Source organism: Vombatus ursinus, unplaced genomic scaffold (assembly GCF_900497805.2).
Source record: "Vombatus ursinus unplaced genomic scaffold, bare-nosed wombat genome assembly UNPS02010193.1, whole genome shotgun sequence".
Taxonomy (NCBI): Eukaryota; Metazoa; Chordata; class Mammalia; order Diprotodontia; family Vombatidae; genus Vombatus; species Vombatus ursinus.
Genome location: NW_020949971.1, coordinates 7,290,375 through 7,307,554, shown reverse-complemented (window position 1 = coordinate 7,307,554; position 17,180 = coordinate 7,290,375).

Sequence of the window (17,180 nt, the reverse complement as noted above, 5' to 3'; positions counted from 1 at the left end):
GAATACTATTGTGCTGTAAGAAATGATCAGCAGGATGACCGCAGAAAAGCCTGAGAAGACATAGATAACCTGATGCAAAGTGAAGTGAAAAGCACCAGGAGAACGGTGGACAGTAATGATATCATAAGATGATCAACTGTGAATGACTTAGCTATTCTAATCATGAGAAAATCTACGCCAGTTTTTAAGGATTTATGACTTAAAATGCTGTCTCTCTCCTGCGAGGAACTGATAAGTCTGAATGCAGATTGAAACATGAATTTTTCACTTTTTTTCATTCTTTTTAGTTTTTTTTTGCAACACGGTTAACAATGAAGTGCATTTTGCAGAATTTCACATTTACCCTTTAAATTACATCTCATTCCTTCACAACAGGTGGGAAAGGGGTGGGAGAGTGGGTGAAAATTTAAAGCTCAAATTTTTTTAAATGAATTTAAAAATAAGTAAATAATAAAATTGAAAAAAAAAACATGGGAAAAGAGAACTTCAGCAGTTTTGCTTGTTGGGGATGCTAGTCAAAACTTTGTGGGCCACCAAAGGCCTAGTGTTGAGGGAACATGGCTGCCCTGGGGCAGCAGCCACAACTCCAGGTCCTACTGTCTATCCGCTTTCAGAACAGCCAGAACACAGAGATGAAAGCACCCACCCAACCCACAAGCAGATGGGTTTTGACTTTCCATCCAGGAGAACAGGTAGCAGTCAGTGAAGTCATTGTCTTGGCTCTTCCTTCTTTTGGACCCAAATGACAGACATTAACTTCAAAGCTTTAAAGTTCTTCACATCAAGGTTTCCTGACTCCAACTCAAGCTGTGTATCCATAATTGCATCAAGCTGGGCATGTTATAGATAGACTAACCCCACCCCACTGGCTGTTGATGACCTGGGAGAAATTGTGTGGGCCCAGATTGGTTACAAGCTCATGGTTGGTGATAACCCAAATGACTGACAGCATTCTGAACCTGGAATGTTTCTGCATTTTTTAATAGTGGGAGATAATTCATTCTTGGCAAGCAAAGCCAATCATGAGAAGCCATGTTGCTGTCCTGAATCTTCCCCCTCAGCATACACTTCCTCTTCAGACATTCTGGGCTGCATTTCATCTGGCTCTTTTAGCCCATGAAAGCAGCATTTATTTTCAAGCTTAAGAAGTAGCATTACTCACATGGCAAGACTGAACAGTTAGCATTTAGAGGATTATAGATTTAGAACTGGAAAGGACCCCAAGGCTATCAAGTTCAACCCCACAGAGATAATAATTGATAAAAATCATGGTTCAAATCCAGGTCCCTCGACTCCAAATTCAGCACCACTTCATTTGTATACATCCACTATGTAGATAAAAGCTTTCAGGATTTCTGGGAAGACAGAACAGAATGTGTTCTCTCTCTCTCTCTCTCTCTCTCTCTCTCTCTCTCTCTCTCTCTCTCTTTCTCCCTCTCTCTTTCTGTGTACGTGTGTGTGTGTGTGTGTGTGTGTGTGTGCATATGTGTGTGTGCATGTGTGGTTTTGAATGCCAAATGATCATTATTTTGGCAAGGTTATAAACTGTGGGTCACCATTTTCCCATGCCATGATAAAATCAAGATGGCTTCTAAACACTGCACTTTAAACATTCCATAGTGAATATGAGTTTGAGGTATGGGGAGGGAGAAAATGAGACAGGGAACAAGTACAATATTAAAAATAGATCTGCATGACACATTTTTATATTAAATCTTTAATTGCATCTTTTGATGTTTTCTTTGGGAGGACTGACCTTGGCTTCAATTGTGCCATTTCTTCCTTTCTGTGGAGTGCACAGGTCCAGGTGGGGGTGGGACTGAGGGGGTGGTCTGCAACCCTCTGCTTCTACAGCATGGGGCAGAAACTGCCCACTTAAAACCTGACCTGCTGTTGACCTCCTGGAGGCAAGCCAAAATAGCCACAAGCATATGGACAAAGGATGTTTGCAACCCATCTGGGGTAGAAGGTGCTTAGTTAGATTTCTCACAAAGTCTTCTTCCTTAAAGGAAAACAAATATTAAAATAGGTCCATCTGGAAGTCTTTCCCATTTCCCCAGGGTCCTTTGGGCTGAACTGTGTGGTGAATAACAAAGAAGAGAAGTAGGGCCAGTCCAGGTTCTATGAAGTGATGAGTTGGGGCTCTGGGGTCTTTTGGAAAATCTGGCATGGAAAGCTGTACTATGAATAAACGTTTATTGAATGTCATCAGTGCAGCAGATTTGATGGAAAGGACATGGTCCATTCCCAGAGGACATGGAGTGTGCTTTTGTGTGGACATGGGGATGGATAATATTGAAAAATGAAAACTTGTTTTCTGACTATACACTGATTTAAAATGGCATGGCATTTAGAGGAACCAAAAGGGAATATTAGAAGTGTTCCAGTCTAGCCCCTTTGTTTCACATATGAGGAAACTAAAGTGAAGACTGGTGAAATGTCTTGCCCAGTGTCACACAACCAAGTCAAGACTTGAACCTTGATCATTTGACTTTGAACTCTAATCTCTTTACCATATAATTTCTGAAAAGCAGGAATACTCAATGCGTTCTTTATAGACAATAACATAATAAAATGATAGTATAGGGAACTGTAAGCAAAGGATATAGAGACTAAATAACAAAATTCCGAACAATGATTAGATCGAAGAACTAGTGAAAGAAATAATTAATGATGATAGGCAATAACAATGATGAGACAACGAACCAAAATTTATAGGATACAGCTAAGTCAGTGCTCAGGAAAAATCACATTACTGAACATATGCACTAAGAAAATAACCAAAAATAGAATTAATGAACTGAATATACATTTAAACAAGTAGAAAGCTAACAAATACTCCCAAATAAATAGAAAAGATGAAATCTTGAACATTAGAGATATAACATATATTGGAGACCCCCCCCAAAAAAGATTACAGGATTGATAAAACTAAAAGCTGGATTCTTTGAAAGATTAACAAAACTAATAAATCTTTAGCAAACTTGCTTAGAAAGAGGGAAGAAAATCAAATTAGCAAAATAAAAAAGTGAGATGAAATCACAAAAAAAAAATGAAAATAATTCTCAGAACCAATAGGTTATGCAGAGCTAAATGTCAACAAAATTGAGAATTGAAAAGAAATATAGTATTATCCACAGAAATATAAATGTACAAATTAACAGAAGAAAAATATAAATCTTAATCCAATTGCAGAAAAGGAAATTGAAATAGCTCTAAAGAAACTTCCAAAGGGGACCAAAAAAGCAAACTCTGCTCCACATAGATTTACCGCAAAAAAAAAATCTATCAAAAATTTAAACAATGAATACCTATAATACACACATTGTTCCTAAAATTGAGAAAGAAAATATCTTTATGAGACAAATGCAATCCTGATAACTAAATGAGAGAAATAAAGAAAGAAAAATATAAACCAATATCATTGATGAATATCATTTTAAGTATTAAATGAAATCTTAGAAATTATTGTAACCTCCCCCCAAAAAATTATCACTATGAGCATGTTGGTTTTTACCAGGTATGGAATAATTATTTAACATCAGGAAAATAATTATAGTAAGAACAAAAAAAAACAACTAAAACCAAGAAAAAATCTTTGAAAAATCATAAAATTCATTTATTCATTTATACAAAGCCTAGGCATACATGGATATTTTTAATATGATGAAAAGTATCTATCCAACAACAAAAGCTAGCATTATATTTAAAGGAAAAACATAGACACTTTCCTAGTACACAAGAGTAAAGCAAATGTGCTGCTTTATAAAGTTATTTGACATAGTTCTAGAAATGTTAGCAGTAGTCACAAGACAATGGAAAAAATAAAGATGTAAAGAAGAAAATAATCATTCCTATTTGCTTTGATTCTTTTTTTTTTAGTAAATCCCAGATGATTGGCAAATAAATTGAGACTATCACTTAGGTAAAGTAGCAAATCATAGCACAAATCCACAAAAATCAATGCCATTTCTATGTAGCAATTTTTAAAATCAAATTGACGTTCCATTTAAAACAGCTACAAAATACTTAAAATATCTGGGAGTCAGTCTACTTCCACCATGTTATGCTTATGTGGCAACAATTACAAAAGGATCCTTGAAGAAACAAACAATCACTTGACAGTTGAAGGCACGGTTATTGCTCATAACTGAGCCATGTCAACATACTATGAATAAGAGTAATACTGGAATTATTTTATAGAATGAATGCTACACCAATCAAACTACCTAAGGAATACTTTATAGAACTTGATAAAATAATAACAGTTTAGAGCAACAAAAGAGACAACATGCAAAAGAAAATCATGAAAAAAGCAAGAATGAATGGGAAATAGCACTTCCACATCTTAAACTATATTATAAAGTAGTAGTCACTAAAATAATTTTGTACTGGAAAATAAAACAGTACAGGAGATAAATGAAGCAGACTAGAAAAGCATAAGTTAGAAACAATTGAATTCAATGACCTAGTGCATGATAAAACCCGAAAACATAATTTACCTGGGCAAAAATTCCTCATTTCAAAAAAATTTCAGGGGAAACTTGAAATCTGTCTGGCCGAAATTAGGTTTAATGCAGTAACATACACCATATGCCACATTAACAAATTAAAACTCAATTAACAAATTAAACTCAAAACAAATGTGTATTTTTTTTTGTTAAAGATCATAACATTAAAAAAATAGAAGAGAAACAGATACACCAACTTTCACAACTATGGCCATGTAGTGAGTTTTTGTCCAATCTGGGGATAGAGGTGATTGTAAAAGAGAAAGTGGATCATCTAGATTGAAATCAGAAAGCTTTTTTATGAAGAAAATAAATACAATTAGGATTAGAAGGGCAACTCTACACTGGGAAAAATATTTGCATCAAATGTCTCTGTAAAGGTCTGCTCCCTATGATATGCAGGCAAATGAATGTAGACCCAGTTCCAAAACTCATTGGTTTGGGACTCCCCTCCTTGGTGGAGATGGATGCCCTGTCCTATGTGAGGGGTGGGGCAGAGCTTACCACAGCAAGAGACCTTCTCTCTCTTCAGGCTTCAGGGTAGCTTTGAGTTCTTCAAGTCACTTCAGGCTTTGTAATTCTTCTTTGAACTTTTTTGAGTCTTTTTGAACTTCAGGTGCTGTGACTTGCAGTTTGGAGAGAGAAAATGGAATATGCCAAATCCATTTCAGGCTGCTGAAAGAAGACTCTGGGAAGAAGCTGACATGAAAGGAGCTGCCAGTCTCCATCATGTCCTTATCCCCAGCTCACTACACTGGAGACTTGAGGTAAGATTGAGGCCTCTCTATCTCTAACTGAGCTGTTATCTCACCCCCAATGGGAGAGCTTCTCCACTTCATCTCATCTGGTATACATTCTTCTATGTATGCTTTCTCTGATTTCTGTTTTGCTACCAATTTGAATAAGTGGACATTCTTTGATAATTGCTATGTGTGGTCATTGTGGAACCATGTTACCCTCTCTTGTGCTTTCACCAACTCCACCTGACTCCTTACATAGCCATGGGACATTGATCTTCTCCAATAGGGAAAGAGTTCCATACCAATGGGCTCTGGGACTGGGGTTACATGTATATATCTCTAAGTATTACACACCAAAAGACATTGCTCCAAATCCATACAAATAAGAGAAATGCAAACCAGAACAACTCTGAGATTTTGTCTCATGTGCAACAAATTGACAAATATGACAAGATAGTAGTAATTTTGGAGGGGTTGTGTAAAGATGCTACACCATTGCCCTATTTGTAGAATTATGAATTCTTCCAATCATTCTGGAATGTGATTTGGAGTCATGCTAATAAATTCACTGAAATGTCCATACTTTTTGACTCAGAGATTCTGCTTCCAGGCATTTAGCCTACGGAGATCAAAAATGTTGTGGAACATGGACGCAATGGAATCTTACTATGTTGTAAGAATTGACAAATATAATATGGAGATCCATAGCAGGATTGATATAACTGTTGCAATGAAGAATATGGAACCAGAAAAACAGCATGTGCGAAATCACTGCAACAATGCAGCAAAACATTCTAAGGTGAATTCTATGTAGGTATAAAGATCAAACTTCACTCCAAGAAGAGGCACAGGAAAATATCTTTCCCTGCATCTTTTCTTAGGTGGAGAAATGTTATGTAGAACATTGTATGAAATGTCAGATTTTTTAGATATGTTGGCAAGTTCTACTTAAGATTCCCCCCCTCCCATTTATATCGTTATAAGGATTGCTTGTGGGGAGAAGAAAAAGGATGAGTGAATTGGGAAATCTATATGATGTAAAATCAAAAGACACTGATAACTTTAGTTTATAAACAAAGAAAAAATATTTAAAAAATATTTGGAGAATAAACAAGAAAGCATTTTTATGGAAATCTGAATTTTTTTCAAATGTAAAAATAATAAAAGAACTCCCCTCCTTAAAAAGAGTAATGAAATTGATCTGGTTAAGACTCAGTTCAAACATAAAAGAATTAAACTAAAATACATTTCCTAGATTCCTAGATTGCTCATCTTGGCTTTCAGGCTTTAGGGTCATTGATGCAAACTTATATAAAAGGAAGAACAGAATAGAAAATGTAAATATTCTGAAAGCAGCGGAGAAAAAATTCCCATCTATAACTTCCTATGTCTAATTTCTCAGTATGGGCTAAGGGGACTTGAGGGAGGTATTTTGACTATGATAGAGGCCACAAGAAATATGTTCTGTGTGTGGGTGTGTGTGTATGTGTATGTGTGTGTGCATGTGTGTGTGTGCATGTATACCAAACAATCTCAAATCCTGGAGAGCTACAAAGAGCAGCTTCAGCAGATTCAGTACCAAGGTGCCCTTGGGCAAAAACTGCACCAACTCTCAACACTCCTTAGCTTTTGGACTCATTTCCTTGTACACGTCTTTATCTTGCTAGATACAAAAGGAAAATGTTTAGGATATGACCTGAACATGTACGCACTCTGGAAAATTAAATTTTTTCATAATAAACATTCTCTCTCCTGTCAGTGCCACCTCCATATGGCCTAAGCTGGGGTAAAACTCCATTGTGTTATAGCTTATTCTCTTTCAATCCTACTTTCTGCATTCGTGGTCAGACCAACTCACAGTAGATGGCCATCTTGTTTTCAACACTAACTTTACACAGTGAAGAAAATCCAGTGGCTGAGTAAATAAATACTATTTCCAAATGTCAGCTGCTTTCTTTGCAGCTAAGAGAGGACAAATTCCTTTCTCCTGTCATTCATCCTGCAGTGATTATTCTTTAGCTATCGTGCTATATCTCTTCTCTGACAAAATCCTTGGAAAAACCCATCTATACTTTCAGTTTCTACTTCCTCTCCTCTAACACTCTTATAACCACCCCATAACTGCTAAACTCAAACTTCCAACCTCATGTTTCAATGGAAACTTTTCCCTTCAAGATGACCAGTATTCTTTAATTTCCAGATTCATTGATTTTTCTTAGTCCTCTTCCGTCTTCATTTCTTGGCATCGTTTTATATTTTGATCACCCTCTACTCCTGGATCTTCTCTTCCCTCTGCACTCATTCCATTCCTCTCTTGGTTCTTCTCTCATCACCCTGTGCTCTCCTTCACTCATCAATAGATGATATTATTCCCATAAACTCAAGGTGTACCATGCTCCAAGGGTCTACCCTAAGCACACTTCTCTTCTTTTCTTATACTCTATGACTTAGAAACCTCAACAGATTTCCTGGAAAAATATTTTATCTATGCCAATGACTCTCAGAATATCTGAGGTTCAGTTCCATGTTATGAATGCGTCCATGTTAAAGTGCTGTCCTTTAAGCATCTCAAGCTCACTATTTCCAAAATAAACTCATTTTTGCTATTTCTTTTGAGAAGACCATCATCAGTTTTAATGATTTTCAAGCTGAATGCTATCTTCTATTCCTCATTCTTTCCACATATAATCATTCAGGTGTTAAATGTTTTTGGTTCTATGTACAAAAGATTATTTGATTTTTTTAATTAACAAAAAATGTTGTTTTCTTAACCAACCCCCCATACAGAGGGAAATAAAATAAAAACAAAACACTTGTAAAATGTGCATTTTCAAGCAAAACAAATTCCCACATTAGCCTGAGCTAGGGCAAATTTGTTGGTAAGTTAGGGGGATGCCTACCCCAAACACATGAAGACTTCTCCAGGCAGAATGGATGGAGGAAAACAACATGTTCCAGTAGCCATGAAGGAGACTCTAGAATGTGCTAGGGGTGCTAGGTCAGACATCAAAGGCACCAAGGTCATTCACTGCATCCCAGGCCGTTGCTAATCATCTTGATTTTTGTCTTGCCAATGGACTTTGATAATTCTGCAAGAGAGAGTGAGGCTTTCAACTTTATGCAACTGTGCCTCAATTAAATCCAACTCATGTACAAGTTAATATGTCACAACCTGATGTCATTGGTACTCTTCAAAAAATGAAGGGCAAACAACAACAAGAATATGTTTAGATGTTGAGGGAAATAAAATGATGCTGTATAATTTAAGAATTGATTCTATTCTGCAATTGACCTTATTTCCCATTTTGTCAAACTCCATTTATCAGTTAAGCTAAAAATGCAGTCTTTCTCAGTCCAAACTATTGTTGTTCATCCTTCATTTTTGAAGACTGATGAGCGGTCATCACCAAAGGTAGGTGAACAAGGGCTCTGCAAGCCCTTTCACCAGAGGTTCTAGAATTCCCTGACCACCCATATGCCCCAAATTGCCTAAACTAATGGCCTGTTTGAATAAAGTAATCACTCCTAGCCCCTGGAGCATTTGCTTTCTAAACATTTTAACCTGGGACTCCTGTTCTTTTTTTACTTATAAAAAGAAATACTTTTAGATTGAGCCCCTTCTCAATGCAAAATTTTTCAGTCCTTGTTTCTCCTTGTAAAACTAGATGTGATTTTATCTTCCCCAATACCTGGGGAGAAAGCCAGGTCCCTCAGATTCCTTAGCAGAACCTCTCTTTTTGGGAGCCTGGGTGGAATTTTCCTCCTAACAGGAAGGTTTTTTTCCTAGGGAACTGCAGGTGTGAACTGATTCTTCCCCCAGAACCCAAAATGTTTTTTGGTCAAGAAGGTAAGCAGAAGACAATTTTGTCTGCTTGTTTTGTGTTAAAAGTCACAACTTTGTCTACACCATTTAAAAAATAATTAATTTATTTTGATTTATCAACAATCACTTCCATATGCTTTTGACTTTAAAATTTTTCTCCTCCTTCCTCCACACCACCCTCCCCAAGATGGTGCACAATCTGATATGTGCTGTACACATACATTCCTATTAAACATATTTTCACATTAGTCATGTTGTAAGTAAGAATTAGAACCAATAGGAGGACCCACCAGAAAGAGGAAACAAAACTCAACAGAAGAAAAAAAACTAGCAAATAGTATGCTTTGATCTGCATTCAAACTCCATAGTTCTTTCTTTGGATGTGCATAGCATTTTCCATCACGAGGCCTTTGGAGATATTTTAGATCCTTATATTGCTGGGAAGGGTTAAGTTTATCAATATTAGTCATCGCACAACATGGCTGTTATTGTGTACAACGTTCTCTTGGTTCTGCTTACTTCACTCAGAATCAGTCCATAAAAGTCTTTCCAGGGTTTTCTGAAATCAGCCTGTTTATCATTTCTTATAGCACAATAGTATTCCAGTACATTCATATACCACAACCTGTTCAGCCATTCCCCAGTTGATGGGAATCACCTCAATTTCCAATTCTTTGCTGCCACAAAAGGAGCTGTTATAAATATTTTTGTACATGTGGGTCCTTTTCCCATTTGTATGATTTCTCTGGGACATAGCCCTAGAAGTGCTATTGCTGGGTCAAACGGTATGCACATTTTTATAGCCCTTTGGGCATAGTTCCAAATTACTCTCCAAAATGGTCAGATCATTTCACAACTCCACCAACAATGCATTAGTGTTCCAATTTTCCCACATCTTCTCCAACATTTATCATTTTCTTGTTTTGTCATCTTGGCCAATCTGATAGGTGTGATGTGATACTTCAGAGTTGTTTTGATTTGCATTTCTCTAATCAATAGTGATTTAGAGCATTTTTTCATATGACTATCGATGGCTTTAATTTCTTCATCTGAGAACTGCCTATTCATATCTTTGACCGTTTCTCAATTGGGGAATAACTTGTATTCTTATAAATTTGACTCAGTTCACTATATATTTTAGAAATGAGGCCCTTATCAGAGAGACTGGTTGTAAAAATTCTTTCTCAATTTTCTACCTTCCTGCTACCCTTAGTTGCATTGGCTTTGTTTGTGCAAAACCCTTTCAATTTAATGTAATCAAAGTTACCCGTTTTGCTTTTTGTAATGTTTTCTATCTCCTGTTTGGTCACAAATTCTTCTGATCTCCATAAATCTGATAGGTAAACCCTTGCCCTCCCAGTTTGCCTACAGTATCAGCCTTTATATCTAAATCATGAACCCATTTTGACTTTATTTTGGTATATGGTGTGAGATTTTGATCTATGCCTAGTTTCTGCCATACTCTTTTCCAGTTTTCCCAGAAGTTTTTGTCTAAGAGTGGGTTCTTATCCCAGAAGGTGGGGTCTTTGGGTTTATCAAATAATGGATTACTATAGTCATTGACTATTGTGTCTTGCATATTTAACCTATTCCACTGATCCACCACTCCACTTCTTAGCCAATACCAAGCAGTTTTGATGATTGCTGCTTTATAATACAATTTAAGATCTGGAATGGCTAGGCCACCTTCCCCTGCATTTCTTCTCATTAGTTCCCTTGATATGCTGGACCTTTTGTCATTCCAAATGAATCTTGTTATTAAGTTTTCTAACTCTATAAAATAATTTTTTTAGTTTGATTTGTATGGCACTGCATAAGCAAATTAGGTTAGGTAGACTTGTCATTTTTATTATATTAGCTTGGCCTACCCATGAGCAACTGATGTTTTTCCAATTATTTAGATCTGACTTTATTTGTGTGAAAAGGGTTTTGTAATTGAGCTCATATAGTTCCTGGGCTTGTTTTGGTAGGTAGACTCCTAAATATTTTATAATGTCCACAGCAAGTTTAAATGGAATTTCTCTTTCTATCTCTTGCTGTTGGGCTTTGTTGGTAATATATAGAAATGCCGATGATTTGTGTGGGTTTTTTTTATAGCCTGCAACTTTGCTAAAATTGTTTATTATTTCAGGTAGTTTTTTACTTGATTCTTTAGGATTCTCTAAGTATATCATCATGCCATCTGCAAAGAGCGATAGCTTTGTTTCTTCTTTGCCTATTCTAATACCTTCAATATCTTTTTCTTTTCTTATTGCCAAAGCTAACATTTCCAGTATGATACTGAGCAACAGTGGTGATAACGGACACCCTTGTTTCCCTCCTGGTCCTATTGGAAATGCTTCTAGTTTGTCCCTATTACATATGATGCTTGCTGAAGGTTTTAGGTAGATGCTATTTATCATTTTAACGAAGACTCCATTTATTACTATGCTCTCTAGTGTTTTTAATAGGAATGGGTGTTGTATTTTGTCAAAAGCTTTTTCTGCATCTATTGAGATGATCATGTAGTTTCTGTTAGTTTTGGTGTTGATATGATCAATTATTCTGATAGTTTTCCTAATATTGAACCAACCCTGCATTCCTGGTATAAATCCTACCTGGTCGTAGTGTATTATTCTTGTGATAAGTTGCTGTAATCTATTTGCTAATATTTTATTTAAAATTTTTGCATCTATATTCATTAGAGTATTGGTCTATAATTTTCTTTCTCTATTTTGACTCTTCCTGGTTTAGGAATCAGCACCATATTTGTATCATAAAAAGAATTTGGTAAGACTCCTTCTTCACCTATTTTCCCAAATAGTCTGTATGGTATTGGAATTAATTGTTCTTTAAATGTTTGATAGAATTTGCATGTCAATCCATCTGGCCCTGGAGACTTTTTCCTAGGGATTTCATCAATAGGTTGTTCAATTTCTTTTTCTGAGATGGGGTTATTTAAGTATTTTACTTCCTCTTCTGTTAATCTGGGCAATTTATATTTTTGAAAATATGTATCCATTTCACTAAGATTGTCAAATTTATTGGCATACAATTGGGCAAAACAGTTCCTAATTATTGTTTTAATTTCCTCTTCCTTGGTGGTAGATTCACCCTTTTCATTTTTGATACCAGTAATTTGGTTTTCTTCTTTCTTTCTTTTAAATTAAATTAACCAAAATTTTATTGTTATTTTCATAAAACCAGCTCTTAGTTTTATTTATTAGTTCAATAGTTTTCTTAATTTCAATTTTATTAATTTTTCCTTTAGTTTTCAATATTTCTAATTTGGTGTTTAATTGAGAATTTTTAATTTGTTCTTTTTCTAGTTTTTTTTTAGTTGTATGCTCAATTCATTGATCTCTTCTTTTTCTATTTAATTCATGTAAGCATTTAGAGATATAAAACTTCCCCTAAAAACTGCTTTCTCTGCATCCCATAAGTTTTGGCATATTGTCTCATTATTGTCATTCTCTTGAATGAAGTTATTGATTATTTCTATGATTTTTTGTTTGACGCAATCATTTTTTAAAATTAGATTATTTAGTTTCTAATTATTTTTTAATCTATCTTTCCATGGCTCTTTATTACATATAATTTTTATTGCATCATGATCTGAAAAGGATGCATTTAATATTTCTGCCTTTCTGCATTGGATGATTGTTAGGTTTTTATGCCCTAGTACATGGTCAATTTTTGTGTACGTGCCATGTACCGCCAAGAAAAAAGTATACTCCTTTCTATCCCCATGGAGTTTTCTCCAGAGGTCTATCGTACCTAACTTTTCTGGCAGTTTATGTGGTATTGGACTGGAATCAGCAACATTGGAACTCTAGGGAAACTCTAGGTTGCCTGTTTTTCCTTTCCTTTCACTTTCTTCAGTTCCTTTCAAATGGATGTTGCAGGGTGTTTATCTGCCTGGGGCCCTTTGTAGTGCTGCTTCCCTTATTTTTGCTGAGGCACTGGGAGACCTGGCTGCTGTAGAATGCCGAGGCACCTAGTGGTTTTCTGAGTTGGTTTCCACCAGTTCCCCAGCCCTCACTGTGGCACTTGGAGGTCCAGGTGTTAGTGTTTGCCCGCTGCACCACCTTGGTTTCAGGATCTCCTCCTGGTATGCTAAATTGGGGCTTTCCACTAGCTTGCTGGGACACCTCTGGTTCAGTACTGCTCCCCTTCCCCCAGGGCAAAAGGGGCCTTTCACCTTAATCCCTTAAGCTACCTGGGCTACTGAACTGCTGCTCCCCATCTTTCTTCTGGTTCAACTCTTCCAGAGTTGAACTTTTTCCTGGGGTGATATCTTCTGGACTTTCAGAAGTTGATGGGGGAGGGTGAGAGTGACTACCTATTTACTCCACCATCTTGGCTCCCAGAAGCAGAATCTACACCATTTTGAGGTGCCACTTTTGTGTTGGTGTGATAATTTGGAGATATTTGGCATTTTTATGTACCACAATATGAGACTCACAGCACAATAGTATTCCATCTCATCCATAGACACAACTTGCTCACTATTACCCAATTCATTAGCACTCTTAGCTTTTAATTCTTTGTACAAAAAGAGTTGATATAAATATTTTTGTACATATGTGTCTTTTTCCTCTTTCTTTGATCTCTTTGGTGTATAAACCTAGTAGTGGTATTGTTAGATTAAAGAGTATGCACAGTTCAATAACTTTTGGGGCCAAGTTGATTTTCAGAATGTCTGGATCAGTTCACATTCCTCCAACAATACATTAATATACCTGTTTTCACATGGTTCCTCCAGAATTTGTCAACTTTGCCAATCTGATGAGTGTAAGGTCATACTTTGGAGTCATTTTAGTTTTTACTTTTCTAATTATTAGTGATTTAGATAATTTTCCCTCTGGTTGTTGGTAACTTGAGTATCTTCTTCTAGAAGCTGCCTGTTCATATCCTTTGACCATTTATCAGGTGGAGAATGGCTTTTATTTTCATAAATTTGAATCAGTTCCCTGTATATTTCTGAATGAGGTTTCTGCAATGGAAATTTGTTGCAATGACTTCTTCCAATTTCATGCTTCTTTTCCTCTTTTACCTCCAATTATTTTCTTTATATAAAACCTTTTTAATTTGATGCATTCTAAAATGTCCACTTTATCTCTTGTGAAATGCCAACTTTTTTGTTTGGTCAAGAACTGTTCCCCTATTTGTAGTTTTGAAAAATAATTTCTTCTATAATCTCCTAATTTGTTTATGATGTCACCCTTTATGTCTAAATCATGTATCCATTTTGAGTCTGTCTTGACATATGGCTTGAAATGTTGACCAAAAGTATTTCTTTTACCAGACTGTTTTTAAGTTTTCCTAACAGTTTTTTGTCAAGGAGTGAATTCTTATTCCAATAGTTGGGATCTTTGGGTTTATAAAGCACTAGACTACCGTGTTCATTTACTTCTATATGTTATATGACCATATTAACTTATTTTGTATCCACTACTAAACTGCTTTGGTGATTAAGGCTTTGTACTATAATTTGAGATCAAGTACTGCTAGTCTTCCTTCCTCCCATTTTTTTCATTAGGTCCTTTGATATTCTTGACCTTTTCTTCTCCCAGATGACTTTTCTTCTTATTTTTTTTCTAGCCCTCTAAAGAAATCCTTTGATAGTTTGGTATGGTACTGAATAACTAAAATAATTTAGGTAGTATTGTCATTTCTACTATATTGGCTCAGCCAGTCGATAAGCAATTAGAATCTCTCCAAATATTTATGCCAGTCTTTATTTGTATAAAGAGTATTTTCTCATTGTGCTCATATCCTATGAGTCTTGGCAGATCCCATTCAGATCCTGTGGGCTTATCAAACAGTTCTCAAGTATTTTAAATTGCCTATAGTTATTTAAATGGGATTTGCCTTTCTATCTCTTCCTGCTGGATTTTGTTGGTAACACACAGAAATGTTGATGATTTGTGTGACTTTATTTCATATCCTGCAACTTTGCTGAAGTTATGAATTGTTTCAATTAGTTTTATAGTCTCGTCTCTAAAAGTTCTTGAAGAAAACCATCATATCATCTGCAAAGAGTGATAATTTTGTTCATTCTTTACCTTTGCTTAGCCCTTCCATTGTTTTGTCTTACCACATTAGTTATAGCTAGCATTTCTAGCACTATATTGAATAATCATGGTAATAATGAGAATTCTGTGTTACTCCTGATTTAATTAGCTCATCACCATTACAATAATGTTGTTTCTTGATTTTAATAGATACCCCTTATATTTCAAGGACAACTCCACTTAATCCTCTGCTTTCGTGTGTGCGTGTGCGTGTGTGTGTGTGTGTGTGTGTGTGTGTTTAAATGGGAATGGATGTTGTATCTTGTCAAAAGCTTTTTCTACAGTGATTGATAAAATACTATGTTTTATGTGGCATTTTTGTTACTAATATGGTTAATTATTTTTGTAGCCTTTCTAATACTGAAACAGCCCTTCATTCCTAAACATAAATATAGCCTGGTACTAGTGTATAATCTTTCTGATGTTACTTTAGTCTCCTTACTTATTTTTATTTAATTTTTTACATCAATATTCAGTAATGATATTGGTCTATATTCTTACTTCTTTGGTTTAGGTATGAAGATATAATTGTTTCTTAAAAGGAATTTGGTAAGACCTCTTCCTTTCTATTTTTTTGGAGTATTATGTGATATTGGATTTAATTATTCTTTAAATGTTTGGTTGAATTGACTTGTAAATTTATCTGGTTCTGGGTTTTGTTTTTGTTTTGTGGAAAGAGAAAAAGTTCTTTTATGGCATTTTCAATTTGTTTTCTAAGATATGACAATTTGAGTATTCATGTTCCTCTTGTGTTAATCTGGGCAATTTATATTTTTGCAGGTATTTATTTCATTTTGATTGTTGGATTTATCAGCATATAGTTGGGTGAAATAACTCTCAATAATTTTCATTTCTTCTTTATTGATGGTGAATTTACTTTTTTCATTTTTGATACTAGTAATTTGGGTTTTTTCTTAATTTTTTACTCAAGTGAACTAATGATTTCATTGCTTTTTTTCCTAAAATTCCCTAGTTTTGTGGGCGAGGAGGTGTGCAGTGGACAGAGCACTGGCTCTGAAGTCAGGGGGACCTGAGTTCAAATCTGGCCTCAGACCAAACACTTGACACTCACTAGCTGTGTGACCCTGGGCAAGTCACTTAACCCCAATTGCCAAAAAGAATAAATAAACAAAATTGAAAAATTAAAATTGAAAAATAAAATTTCCTAGTTTTAATTATTAATCCAATGTTTTCCTCCCCCCTTCCCTCTCTCCCTTCTTCTCTCTCCTCATTTTTGTCTTTCTTTTAATTTTATTTATTTCTTATTTGATTTCTAGGCTTTCCATATTGGTGCTCACTTGGGGGGTTAATTGTTGATTTTCTAGTTTTTAAAAAAAATTGCATGCCAAATTTATCGATCTGATCATTCTCTCTTTTATTGATGAAAATGTTTAGAAAGATAAAATTTTCCCTAAGTATTGCTTTGGCTGAACTTCAAAAATGTTATGTTGTCTCAATGTTATATTTAATGAAATTATTGTTTCTATGATTTGTTCTTTGAACACTCATTCTTTAGGAGTAAACTGTCTTTTCCATTAAAAAATTGTTTCAAAGGTTTTTCATTGAATATATTTTATTCTATTATGGCTAGTATGCATTTAATTATTCTGCTTCTGTTTGTAAGGTTTTTATGTCCTGATACATGCTCAATTTTTGTGAAAGTCGCATGTACAGCTGTGAAATAAGTATACTACTTTCTAATCCCATTCAAAATTCTCCAGAGGTCTATCATATCTAAATTTTCCAAATTTTTATTCAGGTCCTTCATATCTTTTTTTGGATGAATTATTCTACTCCCTGAGAGAGGAAAATTGGAGTTCCCTCACTATTTTAGTTTTATTGTGTATTTCTTCCTATAATTCATTTAACTTTTTCTTTAAGGATTTAGATGCCTTGTTAGTTGGTGTAACTATGTTTATTATGGATATTAATTCACTGTCTATGGTACCTTATTAGAAAAAATATTTCTTTTTTAATATTTTATAAGTCTATTTTTGCTTTTGCCTTGTATGAGATTAGGATTGCTACTCCTGCCTCCTTTTTTTTTTTT